This window comes from Sapajus apella, unplaced genomic scaffold (assembly GCF_009761245.1).
Source record: "Sapajus apella isolate SASKATOON/1434 unplaced genomic scaffold, GSC_monkey_1.0 scaffold61, whole genome shotgun sequence".
NCBI classification, from domain to species: domain Eukaryota; kingdom Metazoa; phylum Chordata; class Mammalia; order Primates; family Cebidae; genus Sapajus; species Sapajus apella.
The window spans coordinates 12,375,107-12,398,443 of NW_022437001.1; the positions used below are offsets into that span (position 1 = coordinate 12,375,107).

At 37.2% G+C, this 23,337-nt stretch overlaps 1 protein-coding gene and 1 pseudogene across 2 annotated transcripts in view; one reads left to right on the forward strand and one right to left on the reverse strand.

Annotated features, from left to right (window-relative positions):
• SCOC (short coiled-coil protein) overlaps positions 1-23,337 on the reverse strand; it is a 47,840-nt gene that overhangs the window by 13,257 nt on the left and 11,246 nt on the right. The window lies entirely within an intron of this gene.
• LOC116529021 lies at positions 10,797-11,555 on the forward strand (annotated as a pseudogene).

Below are 23,337 nucleotides of genomic sequence, written 5' to 3' on the forward strand. Positions count from 1 at the left end.
ATACTGCTATGGACATGAGTGTGCAAATGTCTCTTTGAGACCCTCTTTTCAGTTATTTTGGATATATACCCAGAAGTGGGTATTAATTTGTGTTGAATCATATGGTAATTCTGTTTTAAAGCAACTTTTTAAAAAGTGGTATTGACACAAGAATAGACAAAAAGGAAATTAGAAAAAAGGACACCTGGATATTGGTATACAATAAAGATGTCCAGTGAGGAATAATGTGCTAAGGCTGTGGAAAACAACTATTATTCATTACTGTTGGGAGTGTAAATTAGTACAATGACTGTTTATGGGATATAAAAAACACAAAGTATGGTGGTTTTAATTAAATTGGCTATTTATATAAAAATATGAAATTGGATTCTGATACCACAACAGAAACAAAACTGAATTCCAAATGAAATAATGACCCAAAATGTGAAAAACAAAACTCTAAACTTTTAGAAGAAAAGCACATGTCTTTATGATATCACCATAAGGAAGAAATAGCATGATTCATTAAGGAAAGACGTAAAATATTGATTATTTTAAAATGCAAAACTTTTATAAACAGGAGAGACGCCATCTCTAATCAGGTTAAAAACAAGCCACAGGTTGGCAGAATACAGTAAAACTCTGAAAATATAAAGAATTCAGACAAATCATTAAGAAAAAGACAACTCAAGATAAATATATGCAAATAACATAAGTAGTCCATTTACAGAAGAAGAAAACTGAATGGCCAGAAAGGCTTTTTAAAAAATGTTTACCTTCACTAATAATTAGGGAAAGTAACATTAAAATAATGAGATAAAGGGGCATATTCATCAAGAAGATGCAAAATCCTCACCACAGAGCTACAAAATAGCAATGAATCAAAAATTAATTGAACTCAAACAGTTCATTACTCCCTGCTCTGCAATTTGTAAAACAAGTATACAGAAAAATGTAAGTGTACAGAACTCATGTCCCAAACTTTTCAGTGTATTAGAATCACCTGGAATCTTTTAATTTCCAGTGAACAGACCATACCTCAGAATAAATCACAATCTCACAGAGTGAGATATAGGCATTAGTATTTTTGAAAACTACAAAGGTGATTTTGAAAAAAGGCTAGCAATTTTCTTAACTATTGATATAGAAGAGCTGAACAGTGCTATCAACCAACTTGCCGTAATGGACATTTGTAGAACATTCCGCCCAGTAACTGAAGAACACACTTTCTTTTCCAGTGCACTTGGAACATTTATCAAAATAGACTCCACTGTGTATCCTAAAACAAATCTCAGCAAATTTTAAATAATTGAAATCATAAAAATTATTGTCTCTACCCTCAAAGGAATTAAACTAGAAATCATTAATAGAATGATATTTGTAAATCCCCAAATAGTTGGAAATCAAACTATGTACTTCTAAACAAACTGTGGATCACAGGGAAAGTCACACAAAAAAATTAGAAAGTAATTTTTAAAATAATTTTTAATTATTGAACTTCATAAAAAGTGAGGTTTTCTGCTCTCTGAAAGACATCATGATGAAAATGAAAGATAATTTACAGGCTTGAAAAAAACAATAGTCACAGTATATTAATAAATGACCTGAATTCATTGTAAGAGCTATGTCAATCAACAATAGAAAAACATTCCAAAAATACTGAAATACTAGCCAGCAATTATAAAAGAATAAATTTCTGAGATAAACATGAAGAATAAACCATTGTTAATGGATGAATCTAAAATATTTATATTGAGTGAAAATATCCAGACTTTATCGTTTTCTTAATGTAAAGTTCTAGTGCTTTATTTATCAATTGTGACAGAAATCAGATCAGTGATTGCCTAGGGTAGAAGCTGAGAGGAGGGCTGACTCAAAGGAGCATGATGAGATTGTTTGGGGTAATGAAAATGTCCTATAATATCTTACTGATGGGGGTGATGGTTACACAGTGTATATGAATGTCAAAAGTCACCTTCTGTAACTTAAAATGTGTACATTGATAGTAATTTTTCCTCAATAAAATTGATTTTTTAAAATGAGAAGGCTAGTAGACTAGGGTTCTCTAGAGAGACAGAACTTATATATCTCTAAGGGAATGTATTAGGTAGTATTAACTCACATGATCACAAGGTCCCACAATAGGCTGTCTGCAAGCTGAGGAGAAAGGAAGCCAGTCCAAGTCCCAAAGCTGAAGAACTTGGAGTCCAATGTTCAAAGGCAGGAAGCATCCAACATGGGAGAAAGATGTAGGCTGGGAGGCTAAGCCAATCTAGACTTTTCATGTTTTTCTACCTGCTTTATATCCTGGCCATGCTGGCAGCTGATTAGATGGTGCCCACCCAGATTAAGGGTAGATCTGTCTTTCTCAGTCCACTGACTCAAATGTTAATCTCCTTTGGCAACACCCTCACAGACACACCCAGGATCAATACTTTACACTCTTCAATCAAGTTGACAGTATTAACCATCACAACTAGCCATGATTTTTTTAGAATCTACAATGTCCTAGGTATGCTACATGTGTTGTTTTACTTAGTCCTCAAACCATCTAGTCAGCTATGTATTTTCAATTCCATTTTACAGATTAGGAAATAAGGGATCAAAGACTGTCATATCCAGTATCAGAAAGCTAGCGATATAGTCTGAATTCAAACCTATCTATCTTTTATTTGTAAAATGAGTATCATAATACCAGTTTTACTGAACTGTTATTAGGACTAGAATTAAATAAAAATAAAGAATTGCAAAGACTCCAAATTGAAATTACTTTAGAACCACCACCCAAAGAAGGTAGATTGGAACTTGGAGCCTCAACCTAACCAACTCATGTTTCTACTAAATTAAAAATATCAACATTCTGCGTAGGATTTACACAAGACCCAGGGGCTTATAACATAATAGTCAAAATATCCAGGATCTAATTCACAATTATTCTGCTTATGAAGAACCATGCAAATCTCAATTCCCTTGAGACTAACAACAAATACCAACAGTGAGATGACAAAAATGTTGAAATTATCTGAAAATGATTTTAAGCAGCTATTACAAAAATACCTGTGTAAGCAATAATGAAAAATCCGAAGACAGAAATTATATTTGAAAATATGAATAACAATAGGAGCTATAAATAAAAACCAAATGGAAATGTTGTTTTTATTTACCAAATGGAACCGAAAAATAATAAATTTAATTACATTTTTAAATTTTAATGAAATTTAAAACTCTCTACAAAGAATCAGTGGCAGGATGGAGATGAAAGATGAGTTAGTGACTTTGATAATTTCAGTAGAAATTATTCAATCTGAACAACAGAGAGAAAAATTATTGAAACAAAAAATGAACAAAAGCTCAGAAACCTAAGGGCCAAAAAAAGATCTAGCATTTGAGTCATCAGAGTCCCAGAAGGAAAGGAAAAATAGTATTGTACTAAAAAATGTTTGAAGAAATAAAGGTTTTTGTAAGTATGGCAAAAGACATTTTCATAGAGGAAAAATTTCATAAAGAAAATGTCTTAAAAGGCCCTAGGGGAGGGGTATAGTTAAAAAGATGACTGAGAAACAGCTATCTAGACACTGAGCATCAGTGTTATGAACATCACAAAGAGAGACAGATATCATTTACTTTTTTTTTTTTTTTTTGAAAGAAAAAAGGGAAAGAGAAAGGGGGAGAGAGGAGTCTTGCTCTATTGCCCAGGCTGTAATGCAATCTAAAAACAGGTATTAAAAACCTCTTTTATGCCAATAATTGTGCTTAACAGTGAAGACAGCAAGGAATAAGGGAAGAAAATAACAAACAGCCAACCAATATTTCATTTAAATCTGTGAAATGCTATGCAAATGCTGAAGAGTGATTTACTTCCAATTATGTGGTCACTTTCAAAATAGGTGTAATATGATACTGAGAAAAATGTATGTTCTGTGGACCTGGGGTGAAGAATTCTATAAATATTCACTGAGTTTACTTGTTCCAGGTCTGAGTTCAAATCACAGATGTCCCTGTTAATTTTCTATCTCATTGATCCGTTGAATATTAACAATGTGGTGTCAAAGTCTCCCGCTATTATTGTGCGGGAGTCCAAGTCTCTTTATAAATAGTCATTAAGAACTTGTCTTATGTATCTGGGTGTTCCTATATTAGGTGCATATATATTTATGATCATTGACTCCTGTTGTTGCTTTGATCCTTTTACCATTATGTAATGTCCTTCTTTGTTTCTTATAGTCTTTGTTACTATTAAAGTCTATTTTTTCAGAGACGAACGTTACAACTCCTGTTTTCTTTTTCTTTTTCTTTTTTTTTTTTTTTTTGCTCTCCATTTGATTGGTAAGTCTTCCACCAACCCTTTGTTTTGAGTCTTTGTGTGTTCTTACTTATGAGATGGATCTGGATACAGCAAACCGATGGGTTTTGACTTTTTATTCAATTTGCCTGTCTTTGATTACGGCATTTAATCCATTTAAATTTAGGATTAATATTGATATTTGTGAGTTTAATATTGTTGTTTAATGCTAGCTGGCTATTTTGCCCATTAGTTGATATAGATTCTTCATTATGGAGATACTCTTTACCTTTTGGTAAGTTTTTGGGATGACTGATACTGGTTGTTCCTTTCTGTGTATAGTGCTTCTTTCAGAAGCTCTTGTAAAGCAGGCCTGGTGGTGATGAAATCTCTCAGTGCTTGCTTGTGCATGAAAAATTTTATTTTTCCTTCATTTATGAAGCTTAGTTTGGCTGGATATGAGATTCTGGGTTGAAAATTCTTTTCTTTGAGGATATTGCATATTGACCCCCACTCTCTTCTAGTTCGTAGAGTTTCAGCTGAGAGATCTGCTGTGAGTCTGATAGGCTTCCCTTTATGGGTAACCTGACCTTTCTTTCTAGCTGCCCTTAGAATTTTCTCCTTTATTTCAACCCCAGTGAATCTAACGATTATGTGTCTTGGGGTTGCTCTACTTGAGGAATATTTTTGTGGTGTTCTCTGTATTACCTGAAGTTGAGTATTTTCCTGCCTTACTAGGTTAGGAAAGTTTTCCTGAATAATATCCTGAAGAATATTTTCCGGCTTGGATTCATTTTCTTCATGACATTCAGGTACACCTATCAAACGTAAATTAGGTCTTTTCACATAGTCCCATATTTCTTGGAGACTTTGCTCATTCCATTTTACCCTTTCTTTTCTAATCTTGTCTTCTCATTTCATTTCATTAAGTTGGTCTTCGACCTCTGATATCCTTTCTTCTGCTTGATCAATTCAACTGTTAAAACCTGTGCATACTTCGCAGCGTTCTCATATTGTATTCTCCAGTTCCATTAATTCACTTATATTCCTCTCTAGATTGTTTATTCTCTTTAGGATTTCGTCAAACCTTTTTTCAAGGTTCTTAGTTTCTTTACATTGGGCTAGAACATGTTCTTTTAACTCACAGAAGTTTCTTATTATCCACCTTCTGAAGCCTAAATCTGTTAATGGAACACACTCGTTCCATTAGGCCTTGTTCCCTTGTTGATGAGGAACTGTGATCCCCTGTAGAGGGAGAGGCATTCTGATGTTGGGTATTCTCAGCCTTTTTACTCTGGTTTCTTCCCATCATTGTAAATTTATCCACCTGTCGTCTTTGTAATTACCGACTTTCAAATTAGGTCTCTGAGTGGACGTCCAACTTGTTGATTCCCAGCACCAGAATCTGAGCAACCCACTGCACCGCATTGTTAAGATTCGTGGTGCTTTTCTGCCCGGGAATCTCCAGTCTGGCTTCCTTCTTGAGTCCCTTTTTCAATCAGCTGAATGGGCGCCTCTGCCTTCCCGGAGCTCCAAACATTGACCAAAAGGGGACCCAGTCCCATTGCACCAAGAACTGCTGCACCGGGGCGCCAGCAAAACTGCCACGCCATTCACAAGAGTCACGCTGGCAACCAGTGGGCCTCCTCCAACTGGGAACCTCCTGGTCCATAAGCAACAAAAATTCGTCTGAAAGTGTGGCCTCCTCTCATTTTCTGTGCTTTCACTGGGAGCTACAATCCTGATATCATTTACTTTCTAATGGAAAATGAATATACCATCGCCTGTGAAAGTCTGATAAAAAAAATATGGAGCCTGACTTAAGCCCATAAATTATCAGTTTAACAGGAAATACAGAAAACTGAAAAATATGTAAAATCTACCACCTGCAACAAATTATCAAAATCCAGCGATAAGGCTGGGCACAGGGGCTCACGCCTATAATCTTAGCACTTTGGGAGGCCAAGGCAGGCAGATCACCTGAAGTCAGTTTACCAGCTTGGCCAACATGGCAAAAACACATTTCTACTAAAAATACAAAAATTAGCTGGGTGTGGTGGGGGGGGCACCTGTAATCCCAGCTACTTGGGAGGCTGAGACAGGAGAATCACTTGAACCCAGAAGGTAGAAGGTGCAGTGAGCCAAGATCATGCCACTGCACTCCAACCTGGTGACAGAGTGAGACTCTGTCTCAAAAGAAAAACAAAAAATCCAGCTATGGAAAACACTGCAGGACAAAGATTTAAAAAAAAAAAAAAAAAAAGAAAGCCCTTTACCAAATAAATGGCACTCCCCTATAAATATACACACCTATTATGTACTCACAAAAAAAAATTTTAATGAAAAAATAAAAAAAAATTGTACTGGGATGAAAATTAGTGGAAAAAAAACTTGTAGTTTTAAGGACATTTAAATATGTAAGCCAAAAATAAAATTATAAGGCCCCCCAATTATCTGAATGGATCCTTCCTCTCAGCCAAGAGCATTCCAAAGCTAACCTAAAACTCTAATCAGGCCATGATGTGAAGGGGTTCAGACATGCCTCATTATACACTCCTCCCTTTTAAAATTCAGGAAAAGCCAACCAGCATTAACATCAACACAGACCCGAAGTCTGGTAAGAAATATTTGCAATCTATTATCTCTGAAACCTACTACCTGGAGGCTTCATTTGCATGATAAAACTTTGTTCTTCATAATCCCTTATCATTTTAACCCATACGTTCCTTTCTATTGATTCCAGGTCTTTAGATAATAACTCTTTCAACCAACAGCCAATCAGAAAATTTTTAAATCTATAAACTGACAGTCCCCACTTCGAGTTGTCTGCTTTTCCAGACCAAACCAATGTACATCTAACATGTATTGATTGATGTATTATGTCTCCCTCAAAAGTATAAAAGCAAGCTGTACTCCAATATGTGGGAACATATTGTCAGGACCTCCTAAGGCTGTGTTATGAGCGCATCCTCAACCTTGGCAAAATAAACTTTCTAAATTGATTGAGACCTGTCTCAGATACTTTTGAGTTCACAAATACATATTTTAAAAATAGACAGAAAAACCAATGATTTATTTTGGATGAACGTTTGGATGACAAAAATATTTTTTAAATGCAAGAAAATGATTGCCATAAAGTAGGATATAGTTATTTTAGAGTGTTTACCTTTTTCGAATTTCAGAACCGAATTATGTTTGCTAGATAATTTAAACTTTAAAATAAGTCTTTAGAAACTATCTAAAAAAGATAACATACAAAAAGGTAACTACAGGATTAAAGAGTAATATATCTTTCACAAGATGTTCAAATTTGATAAAATGGCATTGCTGATCATTAAGATGTATCTTAAATGATTAGAGGGGAAAACCCCTTTGAAATGACCAAAAAGTGCCTAAAAAAACATTACATCTAAGTGAGCATAAAAACGAGAGTTGAAGTTTTGACAAACTCATCATAAAATAAACATTCATTAAGCTACGTATTTATTTTATACAGGTTCTATATTTGTATTATATTTTTCAGTAAAAATGGTTTTAAAAATTACTTATCCATAAAAAATTTTCCTCTTCTGAATAAGGAAAGGCTATAAGTAGAAATAGAAACCACTAAGATTGCATAGAAATATTTAATTATAAGGTGACCATTCATGTGACCTGGACTATGAGAATATTGATGATATAGTTCATCTTTAAAAAGGCACAAAATTAAAATTGTTTTCATAGAAAATGGGAGAAGTCCTAATTGAAAACTCTACAAGGCAACGTATTATATAGGGGAAGAAATGATAAATAATGAAATAGAGAACTTCCAAGATCTTTTTGATCTTCTAGTCTGACACTCTCATTGTGCACATACAAGCTGCTATTTTGTCGTAAGTAATTAGAGGGTTCTAAACATACTGTGGATATTTTAAGGTGAAATATGCTAAATGGAAGCATTTTTGATAACTTTCAAGTGTAACCAGGTGTGTTCTCTGATGCATTAAGCTCATTAATTTGCAAAACATGTTTCATCTCATTCCTAAATAACTCACATTTTCTTTTTTACTCATTTTTTCACTTGAAAGGTTACTGAATTCATTGAAGAATGAATGCTTTTTCAAATTTGGTGAGTAAAGAATATATCCTATTTGTTAAAACTTGATTCCAAAAGTAGACCTAATTGTATGCTATAGACTAGTATACTATACCCAACAGTATACCATATAGCTATTTGGTAAATTAAGGTGTTCGTGTATACTTTTCTCAAGATGACAATTTCTAATAATAACCAATAGTAAATAAATTTGATCAGTCATTTTTATTTATTTGTTCAATACATAGAGGAAATGTAAGAAATTACCAATGTATTTTTAGAGTTTCTCAAGTGAGAATTCCAGAGGATTTCAAGGTCTCTATGGAATCAAGCTTTGAACTTTATCATAAAATGGAAACAATTAGGAATGATTCTGTGTAGTTTGGGTGCTGTGACAGGAAAATAAAAACCTGGGACTCAATTCACTCTGCCAGAAGGAGAAAAATAAGCTGAAAGCTGAGTCACGCAAGAAGCTTCCTTTCCTTCTGTTCCTAAACAGATGACTACAGATAAAAGGTTAAATATCTCCATAGGTAGCTACAGATAAAAGGTTAAATATCTCCATAAGTAGCTACTCTATGTTCACCCTATCTTATGTAAAGTGCTGATTTGCTGAGCACAAGATGAATAAATAATTCACCATTCCCCTACCTGCACCTTTTCTTCTCCAACATGTAGATTACTATACCCTCGCTCTTTCCTCTCCAGCCCACTTTTCCCCTTTAAATATTGAAGCTCTCAAAGTCATCCTTGGAGAAAGGCGCAGATTACAGACTGTTTTTCTAATTCTGTGTTCTTTCATTCCAGGTATGTCCTTAACCTTAGCAAAATAGACTTCTAAATTGATTGAGACCTGTCTCAGATACTTTTTGGTTTACAGTCCTTATTTTTCTCTATACAGTATTTTCTAATTAGCATTTCCCCCAAAATTGATATTTATACATCTGGTTGTACAAGATGAACTTTTAAAAAGAGTTACATATTTATTTCATTATAGTAAATATGAATAATACAACTAATTCTCAATTCACAGATGTTAACATTATGCTTAGAATAAAGCTAGGTTCAAAACTGACTTTAATTAAATGGTTAATTTAAAGTGGCAAAAATTATGATGTTGGTTTGCAAATGACTGGTTCAGAAAACTCTGATCTACCTACAATGTGACAAGCATTGGTTTGAAGGAAAAGAAACCTGGGTTCTTGTTCTGGCTCAGCCTAGATCCAATTCATTTCATTCTTTACTCATTTAAAAGTTCACTTTTGTGTCTATCGTGAGCTAGGTATTGTGCAGCATTCAAATATTTGAAATTAACCATAAGACTGGAGGGAGTTAGTTACTTTCCTGTCCACCCTGGTTTCCTTAAGTGAGGGCTTGGAAGAGAGTTCATTTAGCTTCTTAACATGGTGTAAAATAACATAAAATAACATTAAGAACTTTATCAAACGACACTACCAGTGAGTTAGAGTGACTGGTTCCCAATATTTAAGAGTCAATCTTCACTGGCAAAATTGTGTCTGACCATCCAGCTCTTGGCACTCTGCCTGCCACAGGTTCTCAAAGCATATTTCCTGAGTGAGTTGCCATTGAGCCACCTCATTCCACCTTTTGTGATTTTGTGATCCTGTGATTCTCTGTACATGAATCTATATTTTCAATCATATCAGCTGGGTACATGCTCACTAAAATTTTATAAAAATAATCTGGCTTTAGGCTGGGTGCAGTGGCTCACACCTATAATCCCAACACTTTGGGAGGCAGAGGCGGGCAGATCACAAAGTCAGGAGATCAAGACCATCCTGGCCAACATGGTGAAACCCCATCTCTGCCAAAAATACTAAAATTAGCTGGGCATGGCAGCATGTGCCTGTAGCTACTCTGGAGGCTGAGGCAGGAGAATTGCTTGAACCCAGAGGCTGCAGTTAGCCGAGATCATGCCACTGTATTCCAGCCTGGGTGACAGAGCAAGACTTTGTCTCAAATATATATATGTATTGCTTTAAAACCATGATTAATCATATAGGTCTGGAACAATAAAGGGGATTCTATTTTTAACAAGCATAAAGTAACTCTGAAGAGTATAGAAGTCAGGGTTACAGTGATAACTAATATGTATTTATTTATTTGTTTTTTGAGACAAAGTCTTGCTCTGTCACCGAGGCTGGTGTACAGGGTCTTGTTCCGTTGCCCAGGCTGAAGTGCAGTGGCACAATCTCGACTCACCACAATCTCAACTCACCACATCTGCCTTGCAGGTTCAAGTGATTCTCCCGCCTCAGCCTCCTGAGGAGCTGGGATTACAGGTGCCCACCATGACACCTGGCTAATTTTTGTATTTTTAGTAAAGATGGAGTCTCACCATGTTGGTCAGGCTTGTCTCAAACTCCTGACCTCAAGTGATCCACCCACCTGGGCCTCCCAAAGTGCTGGGATTACAGGCGTGAGCCACCATGCCCTGTCAATAACTAATATTTTGTGAAAAAATACACCCAGCCTTCTTCCTTCTCACTGAATGCCATCAACATGGTGTTCAGGCACTTCATGGAGGCTGGCTGTGTGGCCTACATCTCCTTTGGACCTTGTGCCAGAAAATCGGTCACAATTGTAGATGTTATTGATCAGAACAGGACTTTGGTTGATGGACCTTGCACTCAAATGAGGAGACAAGCCATGCCTTTCAAGTGCATGCTGATTTCATCCTCAAGTTTCCACACAGTGCCCACCAGAAGTATGTCCAACAAGCCTGGCAGAAGGCAAACATCAGTACAAAATGAGCAGCCACACAATGGGCCAAGAATATTGAAGCCAGAGAAAGGAAAGCAAAGATGACAGATTTTGATCATTTTAAAATTATGAAGGCAAAGAAAATGAGGAACAAAATAATCAAGAATGAAATTAAGAAGCCTCAAAAGGCAGCTCTCCTGGAAGCTTCTCCCAAAAAAGCTCCTGCCACGAAGGGTGCTGCTGCTGCTGTTAAAGTTCTAGCAAAAAAACAAACAAACAAACAAAAACAACCGCTGTGGGCAAGAAGGCCCCAGCTCAGAAGTTTCCTGTTCAGAAAGCCACGGGCCAGAAGGCAACACCTCCTCCAAGAGCTCAGAAGGGTCAAAAGCTCCAGCCCAGAAAGCACCTGCTCCAAAAGCATTTGGCAAGAAAGTGTAAGAGGCTATTAGAAAAGTAATAAAGGTTCTATTTGGAAAAAGAAAAGAAAAGAAAGAGGGAGGGAGTGAAGAAGGAAGGGAGGGAGGGAGGGAGGAAGGGAGGGAACGAAGGAAGGAAAATAATGTACCCAAGTTGCAACAAGGCTTGAAAATGCTAGGCTGCTCATGGATTTTTTAAATTGCAATATGCATACATGATCCTTATAGTTTTCTGTTTCCCTCGTAACCATTTATGATAAAAATAATCAACCTGTTAGAGTTCTTCTGTCAGCTTTTGTCAGGATCAGGGGTGTTACCCTACAGTTTAACCTTGAATAATGTGGGGTTAGGAGATGCCAATACCCTGTGCAATAGGAGTATAACTTCTGACTCCCACAAAGCACAATTGCTAATAGCCCATGTTGGCTGGAAGCATTACCAATAACATAAATATTCAATTAAGACATATTTTTATATGTTTTGCATTCTCACAATAATCTAGAGAAAAGAAAATGTTACTAAGAAAGTAATAAGAGAAACTGTATTTACTTTTCATTACATGGAAGTGGATTATCATAAAAGTCTTCATCTTGTTCATCTTCACACTGAACAGGCTGAGGAGAAGGAGAAAGAGGAGGGGTTGGTCTTCCTGTCTCAGGGGCAACAGAGGCAAAAGAGATGGAGGACAGAAGGGGAGGAAAGAGTCAGGACACTCAGTGAAACTATGAAAATGCATTGTAATTCTGTCTGAATTTTTGCTTTTTTAAATTTCTCTAAAAATGTTCTATATGGTAAAATCTTTCTTCCACTACTTTAGTTTCAGTGCCTGTATCAAGATGTCAAAAGCAGTCTTGAATAATTGGAACCCTTCTGCCAGATTGTCTAATGTCAGTTTGTTTTCTGGCACTGCCTTTTCTATGTCTTCTTTCTCATTATGTGACACTGGTTTGGAAGCACCTATCTCCACCAAGTCTTATTCTGTTAATTCTTCTGGTCTGCTATCTATGAGCTCTTACATTTCTCCAAGATCCAGATCTTGAAACCCTTCACTTTTCACCTTTTTTTTGTTTGTTTTTTGCCATATCCATAATATCGTTCATGATTTCTTTGATTGGCTTTGTGATAAATCCATGAAGTCATCCTCAATATCTGTATCGTTTTCTCCAGCAGGAATTTATTATTTCAATCTTGATAACCTTCACAAGATTTTTTGTCACAACGATGACATCTTCAGTGGTGTAATCCTTCCAGACTATCATGATGCTCTCTCTATCAGAGTTCTCTTCCATGGCATTGACAATCCTTTCCGTAGAGTACTTTGTGTAATAAGCCTTAAAGGTTCTTATGAGCCAAGGATCTCGAGGCTGAATTAAAGACATTGTGTTTGGGGGCAAGTAGGACACATTGACAGCTTCAGTGTTGAACCCATGGGGTTTTGGGTGGCCAGAGGCACTGTCCAATATCAGAAAAAAAAAATGTAAAAGGTAATTCCTGACTTCAGGGACAAAGCATTGATGGAGCCAATCCAGAAAAAGTGTTCTTATTGTCTTGGCCTTCTTGTTGTACAACTATAAGACTGACAGTGATGTTTTTGTTTTCCCTTCAACTCCAGGATGAGCAGCTTTATAGATAAGGGCAGTTATGAACAACACCCCCGCCCCAACAATTTGCACAAAAGGGTAAAGGTAGCCTATCCCCTCCTGCCTTAAATTCTTGTGCTCACTCTCTTCCTTACTAATAAATGTCCTTTGTGGAATTTTTTTTTCCAGAATAGGGCACTTTGATCCACATTAGAAACCTGTTGAGGCAGATATTCTGTCTCCTTAATGATTTTCTTAATGGCATCTGAGAACTTGTCTGCTGCCTCTTGGTTGGTAGAAGCCGCTTCTTTTGTTATCTTGACATTTTAAAGCCAAACCTCTTCTTAAAATTATCTAACCATCCTTTGTTAGCATTAAAATCTTCAGTTTTACATCCTTCACCTTCTTTTTGCTCTAAGTCGTCATATAATGACTTCACTTTTTCTCAATTCACATCAGTTTATAGGTATGCCTTTCTTACAGCAACCCTTTACCCACAGAAAAACTGCATTTTCAATACTAGATAAAAAGGTATTTTGCTCAAAGTGTAAGTTTTCCACGCTTGCTGGTGTAACTACAGTGATAGATTCATGAATTTTCTTTTCTTTTTTACAATGGTTCTTAAGCTGAATTCAATAATCTTGAAATGACGGGCAACCACAGCTGCAGACTTCAATCTACAATACATGTCAAGCATTTCAACTTTTTCTTATAATGTCATGAATTTTCTCTGTTTCTCAGGAGCACTTCCAACATCACTAGCGGCACTTTGTATGGGTGCCATGGCGTTATTCAATGTTTACCGTATTGCACTAAACACAATGAAAAACACTACAGAACCACAAGAGATTACTTTTTACTGCAATAGGCAATTTACCAGAGAGATGAACTGCTCACACAGAGATGATTAGTGTCCCATGGCATTTTAAGTGGATACGCGCAGCACTTAAACTCATAGCAATAGCAACAGGAGGTGTCTATAAATTATTACAATAGTACAGTATGTACTATAGTTACTTTTATGCACTTATGATTTAATACAGCATCTGTACATTTGTTTACATTTCTCTCAACTGCAAATTGTGCCATGTATGGTCTGTAAGCATGTACATAAGTTTTGATAAATTTTAACTTTTATAATAGATTTGTGCTGTTTTATGGTAATAAATAATAACACAGACTAGTACCTACATATGTTTATGAATTTGTGACATACCTAATGTTCTTTTTTAAATATTTCTAGGCTATGAAGTTTGTGAATTTTTCCAAATTGTCACAATCTCCAAAAAATTTTCCGTTATATTTACTGAAAAAATATCTGCATAAAAGTAGACTCACACAGTTCAAACCCATGTTGTTCAAAGGTCAACTGCACTTACAAGCTAACAACTGCCTATTTCATGAATGCTGGCAGAACACATGAGATGTCTGAGTCAGAGTCAAAGGCCTTTCTTACTCCCAGCTCATCATGAGCTTTGTGCTGATTTGTTACTGTTACCTATGTCCCCCAAGTCCCAAAGGGTAAGGCAGAGGGCCCCTGTAGATGCCTGCATGATATAGGAGAAGAACATTGAGCTTTGGGAATCTTTGGCTTTTATGGCAAGTGGAACTAAGGTTGCTCTTTAACCAGAGAGGCATTACCTCATCCCTTAAGGTTACTCTCTGCAAACATACCTGAGTAAAGCCTGAATTGGGGCCTGTACTCTTGGCATGCCAGCAAGAATATGCAGTGACACTCAGGGCCCATCCCAGTTTGCTTCTCCCAAAAACCTTTAAATTGAATGAGCTTTAGTTCTGTGTCAAACTCCTGTTTTTCTTCCTCTTTCCTTATGTAGTATCCTAAGGGAAATACTACAAAATGTTCCAGAAAGTGTTGGTTGGATATCTAAAGTTTAAAAAGGAAGAGAACCACACCAGCTGGAGAATAAAGAAGCATCAGTAGAAGTCAATGGCCATTAATAGAATTATTTAAAAAATAAGTTGAGTAGTATTTTTGCAGCTCTTTCCCTAACCTTTCTTTTCTATTGTTTGACCAAACTCTACAACAATAAGAAGTGACAGCCAGGCACAGTGGCTCACATCTATAATCCCAGTATTTTGGGCGGTTGAGGTGGGTTTATCACTTGAGGTCAGGAGTTTGAGACGAACTTAGCCAATATGGTAAAGCCCTGTTTCTACTAAAAATGCAAAAATTAACCAGGTGTGGTGGCTCACGCTTGTAGTTCCAGCTGCTTTGAAGAATGAGGCAGGAGAATTGCTTGAACCCAGGAGGTGGAGGTTGCAGTGGGCCAAGATCATGCCACTGCACTGTAGCCTAGGTGACAGAACAAGACTCTGTCAAAAAAAAAAAAAAAAAAAAAAAAAGGAGGAAGAAGTAAGGAGAAGTCTGTCTTTAGTTGTTTTAAAAATATTGCTTAAAATTAATAATTGCCAGAATAGTAAGTAACACTCATTGCAGTGAAGCAAATCAAGGCCCAGTGTGAAGCAAAGATATGGCCTGGCTCTTTTATTTCTTCTCTGGTGAAGGAAGAAAACTAAAGACAGCCTTGCTGCTAAGGGATAGGGGCTGTGTCTGTGTCCCGCTCAGAATCAACCTCAATGTCTGCTCTAGAGGCTGCTGACTACTAGTTTAAATCAAGTTCAAGTCCCTTTCAGTCCTAGAAGAAATTCCTCCTTAAGTTATGGAAAGAACCGAGAATTCCTTGCAACTCATTCTTTATGATAGAATTGTGAGTTCTGGAGTTTGTAGGCTTTCTTTCTGTACTACATGAAGAACATTATAAGAAAGTATCCAGTAGCTTTCATTTTGGGAGAAAACAGATATAGTCCTCAGGGGTATTGTGACTCCATCTTTGTCACTTACAGAAGTTTCTTCAAGGAGAGCCCCATGGCTCTTTATGTTTCAAGGTATTAATTTCACTTGGAGCATTGTTTCTCTCACCCAAAAAGCTGTATATTAAAAACATTATTTTATTTATTTATTTAGAGACAGGATCTTGCTTTGTCACCCAGGCTGGAGTACGGTGGCACAATCATGGCTCACTGCAGCCTCAACCTCCTGGGCTCAAGTGATCCTCCTGCCTCAGCCTCTCAAGTAGCTGGGACTACAGGCACACACCACCATGCCTGGCTAATCTTATTTTTTGTAGAAATGAGGTCTCACTATACTGCCCAAGCTGGTCTCCAAGCGATCCTCCCACCTTGGCCTTCCAAAATGTTGGAATCACAGGTGTGAACTACTGCACTGGCCTAAAATATATTTTAATAGATTTTTTCCTAACAAGCACCACTGGCCGCAACTGAACTCAGTATTTTAACATTTTCATGTGACGTTCAGTTCTAGATTTGATGTAAAAGTCCTAAAGCGTACATCACTTCTGAAAAAAACCCACTGCCGTGCTGCAAGGGATCATTGACAGAAATGGGGATTATAGTGCTTGTCCTACAGGTTTGTCAGCAAGATAAAATAAGAAAATCTAAGCGAAGTTTCCTGACATGGTGTCAGTACTCTTGGCATACCAGCAACAATATGCACGGGAACTCAGGGCCCATCAGCCTTCTTCTCCCAAAAAACCTCTACATGGAATAATCTTTAGTTCTGTGTCAAACACCTATTTTTCTTCCTCCTTCTTTATACAATATCTTAAGGGAAATACTATGAAATGTCTTATAAAGTGCTGGTTGGATACCTAAAATTCAAAAAGGAAGAGAACTACGTGAGCTAGAGATAAAAGAAGCATCAGTAGAAGTCAATGGCTGTTAATAAAAACATTTTTTATTAAAATATTGAATCTGAATAGAAACCTCCTCTACCTGTTTTCTTAAATTCCTTGAGAGTAGCAACTGCATCTTCTCCATTGATATAGCCCCTGCCAAGCACAGTGCCTGAAGGCAGGTTCACAGGGATGCGCCCAGTCTGTACTTTCTCTATGTCATAAAAAAGCTGACATGTCTGTGCTGCATTCAAAGATGACACTGGAATTCCACAGTGCCTTTTTGCCTCAGAGCTCATATTACCTCCTATCAAGTTATCTCCCTGCCCCTCATCATATCCCAGCAAGAAAGCAGAAAAGCCGGCTAGGCGCGGTGGCTCATGCCTGTAATGCCAGCACTTTGGGAGGCCAAGGTGGGCGGATCATGAGGTCAAGAGTTCAAGACCATCCTGGGTAACACAGTGAAACCCTGTTTCTACTAAAGATACGGAAAAATTAGGCAGGCATGGTGGCACACACCTGTAGTCCCAGCTACTTGGAAGGCTGAGGCAAGAGAATCGTTTGAACCTGGGAGGCAGAGGTTGCAGTGAGCAGAGACCGCAACCACTGCACTCCAGCCTGGTGACATAGCGAGACTCCATCTCAAAAAAAAAGAAAAAGAAAAGAAAAAGAAAGCAGATAGAAAGTCATTATCCTTACTGTTCCAGTGGTGGCTCTTCATGCTTACAGAACATTAGGCATACACACCTGGAACATCATCTAGAGGGACACTGACGTCACCTCATCATAACATACATCTCTGACAACCGTCAGGAGATATTCAAAGTAAACGAAGACACCGTGACTGCCACTTAGGGTTTCTACACAGGGAACTATTAGTGGCAAGAGCCTATTTATTCTCTTTGAGATGGTATACTAGTGACCTCTACTGGCAAAATTGGTTCAAAATCAGCTTCTATTTCATACAATATTTACTTCTTTATTAATTCATACTTTAATTTTACCCTTTATTTAGTAACATTCTCATTTGTAGAATGTTTTTAATTATGCACAATGATTTGTGTCTGTTCATATCCAAGTAGTACAATTTTGACATTTCACAGAAGCACAGAACTTTTGAGCTGAAAGAGTTCTCAAGGGATCTGTCTTATTTCATTCTATGTGGAAAATGAGACCCAGAGGAATCAAGTGGCTTGCCTGAAGCCTCACCACAGGGGGGCGATAAAAAGTCTTCCGACCAGCACACTGCCTGCCAGGTAGTAGGACCCAGGCAGCTGAAGAGAAAACAGGATCTTGATCAGAGTTACATGCAGAGGAAGAGTATGGATGCTCTCCTATCCCTGTATCTCTATTGTATCCTGGGTGTGAGAGGAGCCATTAATTCACAGGTTTTCAGAGAGACTATAAAGCATCCGAAGGGCCCCCCTGAGGAGCCTCACCAGTGTCTGCATTGGCATATTGAGATCCCACGTCTCCAGCCTGAGTCTGATATCATATTGGATGTGACTTCTGGGGTGTCTTGGGAGACAGTAAATGTATTTTGCATTTGGGAGGATGTAAGTTTAGAAAGATGTAAATAATCTGTGTCCAGAGGACCAGCTGTGGTGATTTTTTAAATGGCCACATATCCCTTGACATTCCCTCATAGACGTCCTCTCCTATGTTCCTTCCCCTTGAAGCTGAATAGTCAGGGGACTGCTTCCACCTGTGAAGTGTAATGGAAGTGACGCTGTGTGACTTCTAAGGATCAGTCTTAAAAGGAACACACAACCTCGCTTGTCAGCCTTAGAACACTTGCTCTGGGGAAAACTAGCCACCAAGAAGAAATACAATTTTCCCCCAAACCACTGTATGGAAGAGACCATAAGTAGGTGTTTGAACTGACAGCTCCAGCTCCGCTCCCAGCCAGCAACCAGCTTCTACCATGGCTGTGTGGAACCACCTTGGATACACAGCCTGTCTAACTTCAGATGGCTGCAGCCCCTACCCACATCTGACTGCAGCTGCAGGAGAGACTCCTAAGGGAGAACTGCTCAGCTAAGCCCTTCCTGAATCATTGAGCCACAAAATAGTGAGCAAAATAAAATGCTGTCACTTTACAACACTAAATTGTGGAGTGTTATACAGCAACAAACAGTTTCTTAAAGGCATTTCTTTCATTCTGTAACAAACACTGAATGAAAATGCAAAATGACATACACATGTCAAATCCTGGCGGAACTGCAGTTAATCTATTCATTTTTCATAAATCAAAGAGTTCTTAGTCCAAATGAATAGGCGTTCTAGGTGACAGAAGTATCAGTTCTTCCTCTTTCTTGAAATGGCAATTCCATTTAGTAGAATGGTGATTCAAATGGAATGGCAATTCCATTTTAAGAAGGCTGAGTAAATTTTATGCAGTTTTCTAAGAGGAATTTTCTATTGCAGAATCCTTGCCTTTCTCAACCAGGTTTCCCCCAAATGAACCACAGAACACAGAAGAGGATTTGAGTGACTACTTTCTGAATTCTCCCAACTGTGTTTTATAACTAGTACTTTTCTAGATGAAAGGAAAGCATTTAATTCATGGCATACAATGAATACCTTGAGAAATCTTAGTTCCCTCTCAGAACCCAGGCTGAGAAGGCTGGGAGGCACGATAGGCTAACTCAGCCATGCGGTAGCATTGTCAACTGGAAACAGAAGTCTAGAGAGGTTAAATAATTTGCCCAGTGTTACCACAGCTAGCTGATACAGGGTTTGATTCCAGAAACTTCAACTCTAGAGCTTGGAAACCTAATCATTATTCAGTGTTCCTAAGAAAAACACACACTCCATAAACAAGGGAAATACTAGCCTTAGCAGCATGTTTGTATGTGAACAGGTAATGGGCTTAGCAGCAATGATTGTAACTATCCAGTAATGCAAATTACAAGTGCATAAACTGAGCCAAAGACTTCTTTTTTCTTTCACTTAAAATAATAAAGCTAAAACTTTTTAAAAAAATATTCAACCCAGATTAGTGAGGTGTTGCTTTATCTCCAGACCTATAAGCCATCAATACAATAGGGAGTATGAATCAGGGAAAGGACAGAGGAGCAGAGTGCAAAGGTCAGGCCCTGAGACCAGGGCAAGAAAGGGAAGGGATTAGGAGCACATAGACGTGAGAGAAAGAAAGGAATGGGGGGAAGACAGAACACAGCAATGGAAAGAAGACACGCCACAGAGAGCGCTGATGAGAGGATCAGAGGCAAGATTACGACAAAGGACACAGTGGATAAAACGTTTGTTGAGGGAATGAGGAAAAGGGGAGAAAAAGAGAAGATGTGAAGTCTAACAAATTAAAGATGCTACTATTTGTAATTCTTTTTTAGAATGATGAAAATAATACCAACTACAATGGGTTAGGAAAAGTAGTATAGTCAGATTGCAAAGGCAGCTCTGCTCTGTATCACCATTTTGTCAAAGTGGTATATCTGCTATGTAGAATTTAAGGTCATAATCCTAATTTGAGTCCTGGCTTTGAAATTCATGTGAAAATACCAATGTTTGGTTTATAAACACCTTATCTCATTAGGGAAATTGAGGTGAACAACTTTGGGAGCCCAGCCACATGGCAGTAGCAACATGCATTGTCTACACCCACTTCCATCCAGTGGCATTCACTGCGGAGGTGTCAGGCTGAGAGTCAAATCAGATACACTGAACTGACAGCCAGGTACGTAACCGGTGAATGGATAAAGAAATATTCAACTTTTCCTCATTGATTGCCCTTCCCTATCTCTAATGGAGAAAAGTTTGAAGACAAATTTACTGGACAAGAAGAAATGAAGTGAATGTAAGTGTAAATTTGAATAATTCAAGGCAGTAGGAATAGAATCTATGTACACCTGATTACCATATATAAAGGATTTTAAGGCCAGATGCGGTGGCTCACGCCTGTAATCCCAGCACTTGGGGAAGCCAAAGCAGGTGGACCACTTGAGGTCAGAAGTTCAAGACCAGCCTGGGCAACATGGTAAAACCCTGTTTCTACTTTAAAAAATACAAAAATAGCTGGGTGTGGAGGCAGGCTACTGTAGTCCTAGCTACTCTGGAGGCTGAGGCAAGAAAATTGCTTGAACCTGGGAGGCAAAGGTTACAGCGAGCCGAGATTGTACCACTGCACTCCAGCTTGGGCAACAGAGCAAGACCCTGTCTCAAAATAAATAAATAAACAAACAAGTAAATAAATAAACTATTTTAAGATACTATGTATCTCTCCCTTTTATCCTTCTCTAAGGATATACTGAGGACTATAACTCATTTAATAAATTGGGAAAACATAAGTCTATTCTGATATAAATAAATAGTTTGATGTGAAATAAAATATTTATATAGTCTTAAAATATCTCCCTCTAAAATACTTGCTAATTACTAAAGGAAAAATGAGTCAGACATCACCTGTAATCAAGAGCTCAAAGTTAACCTCACCAGTAAAGGGAAAATAGAAATTGTATAACACCTGACAGGATGCAATCAGAAGAACACAGTATTATTCTGTTATATTCTTGCCAAACTTATTGATCATGTGGAAACATCAGAAAACACAAATTGAGAACCATTTTACACAATGACTGCTCTGTAATCTTTTAAAGTAACAGGGCTATGAAAGTCAAGTAAAAATGGAGGAATTGTTCCAGGTTGAAGGTGATGAAAGTGACATAACAACTACATCCAACATATGATTTCAAACTGGATACCTTTATTGTAAAGGGTATCATCAAGACAACTGGTGAAACTTCAGGGGCTTTGAAGATTGGTGAGAGTGATATAGGGATACCATTTTTCTGATTTTATTGGTTGTATTATGGTTACAAAGGAGAAAGTCTTTGTAAGAAATACACACGAATCTGTCCAGGAGGAATAGAGCATTGGCAACTTTTAAATAACTTAGGAACAAAACAGAATCTTTTTTAGGTTACTTGGAAATTTTTTTCTTTTTATTTTTTTTTTGGAGATGGGGTTTTCACCAGATTAGCCGAGCTGGTCTCAAACTCCTGACCTTATGTGATCCACCCACCTTGGCCTCCCAAAGTGCTGGGATTACAGGCATGAGCCACTGCACCTGGCCAGAAAATAAGGGGTAAAATGCAAAAGACATGTCATGCTAAAGGGTGACGTTTACAATTTGTGTCATGTCTCCTTTACTCTCCACCCTCCATGCCTTGAATATCCTGTAGCTAAATTTGCCACTTTCTACATTTTATTTTTCCTAAACAACTTTCGCATGCGTCACAATAGTGGTGGTGTGATAGATGTCCATAATCCAACCACTGATATTTTCACATGCTTCTGAAAATTATCACCCATGTTAGGATTAATACCTTAGTTCTATATATTAGAAAAACTCTACTATTAATCTTATTCTTTATGAAAACATTATTGCATAAATATAGCATGAACATCTAATAACCGGTAATCCCTTCATACTAATAAATACATTTTTCCAAGTTCCCTTCCCATTCTAGTCCGTATATATAAATTACTTTTGCATGGTTGTAATCACAACATAGATACAATTTTATATTCTATCTTTCATGTCTGAGCATATTCCAATATTGGTAGAGGGCCTCTGGGCTCTTCTTGCTTTCTGATTCTGTGATTACATTTTTGAAACAATGACCTCATAACCTAACTAGAGGACCATATTTCATTATTCAATACCTGCAACACAGGCACCTTATTGCTTCTACCTAGTCAGTACAATGCAGTAATGCTATCTATCTAGTAATTTCAATTCTGATGCATTGTCATTTGACAGAGGCTTCGAAGCCACTTAGACCTGCGCTCGAATCCCATCTCTGCATTGTTCATTGTTCAAGGTACTAAACCTTTCTGAGCCCAGTTTTCAATCTGAAAAACAGGAATAATATCAATAGCATGATATTTGTGTGGATAAATTTCTTAGCACAGTGCCTGGCATGATTTTTTTAATGAATGCTTATTATCTCACACACACACACACACACACACACACACACACACATACATATATATATGTATATACACACATACATATATATGTGTGTGTGTATCCTATTAGTTCTGTCCCTCTAGGTAACCCTTAATAATACAGTCTCTTAGGTGAATAATGATAACAAGCATAATATATATCCTATTAGTTATCTCTGTCTCTCTCTCTATATATGTATATGTAATAAACTCCTCTCTATATAATAAACTCTCTCTACATAAGTATTATTAACTTACTCTCTATATAGATATATAGAAAGTTAATGTATATATATTATATATGCATTATAAACGTTATATAGTATTATAACTCTATTATATATATAATAATATATATAAGTATTAACTTTCTATATATATGTATTATATATACATATATATGTATTATCATTGCATCCTGTCAGGTGATATATAATTTCTGTCTATATATATAGAGAGAGAGAAAGTTAATACTTAGTAATACATATATATAGAGAGAGAGAGAGGAAGAAAGAGTTTATTAAGTATTAACTTACCTGATCACAAGATATTCCCACAATAAGCTGTCTGCAAGCTTGAGGAGCAAGGAGAGCCA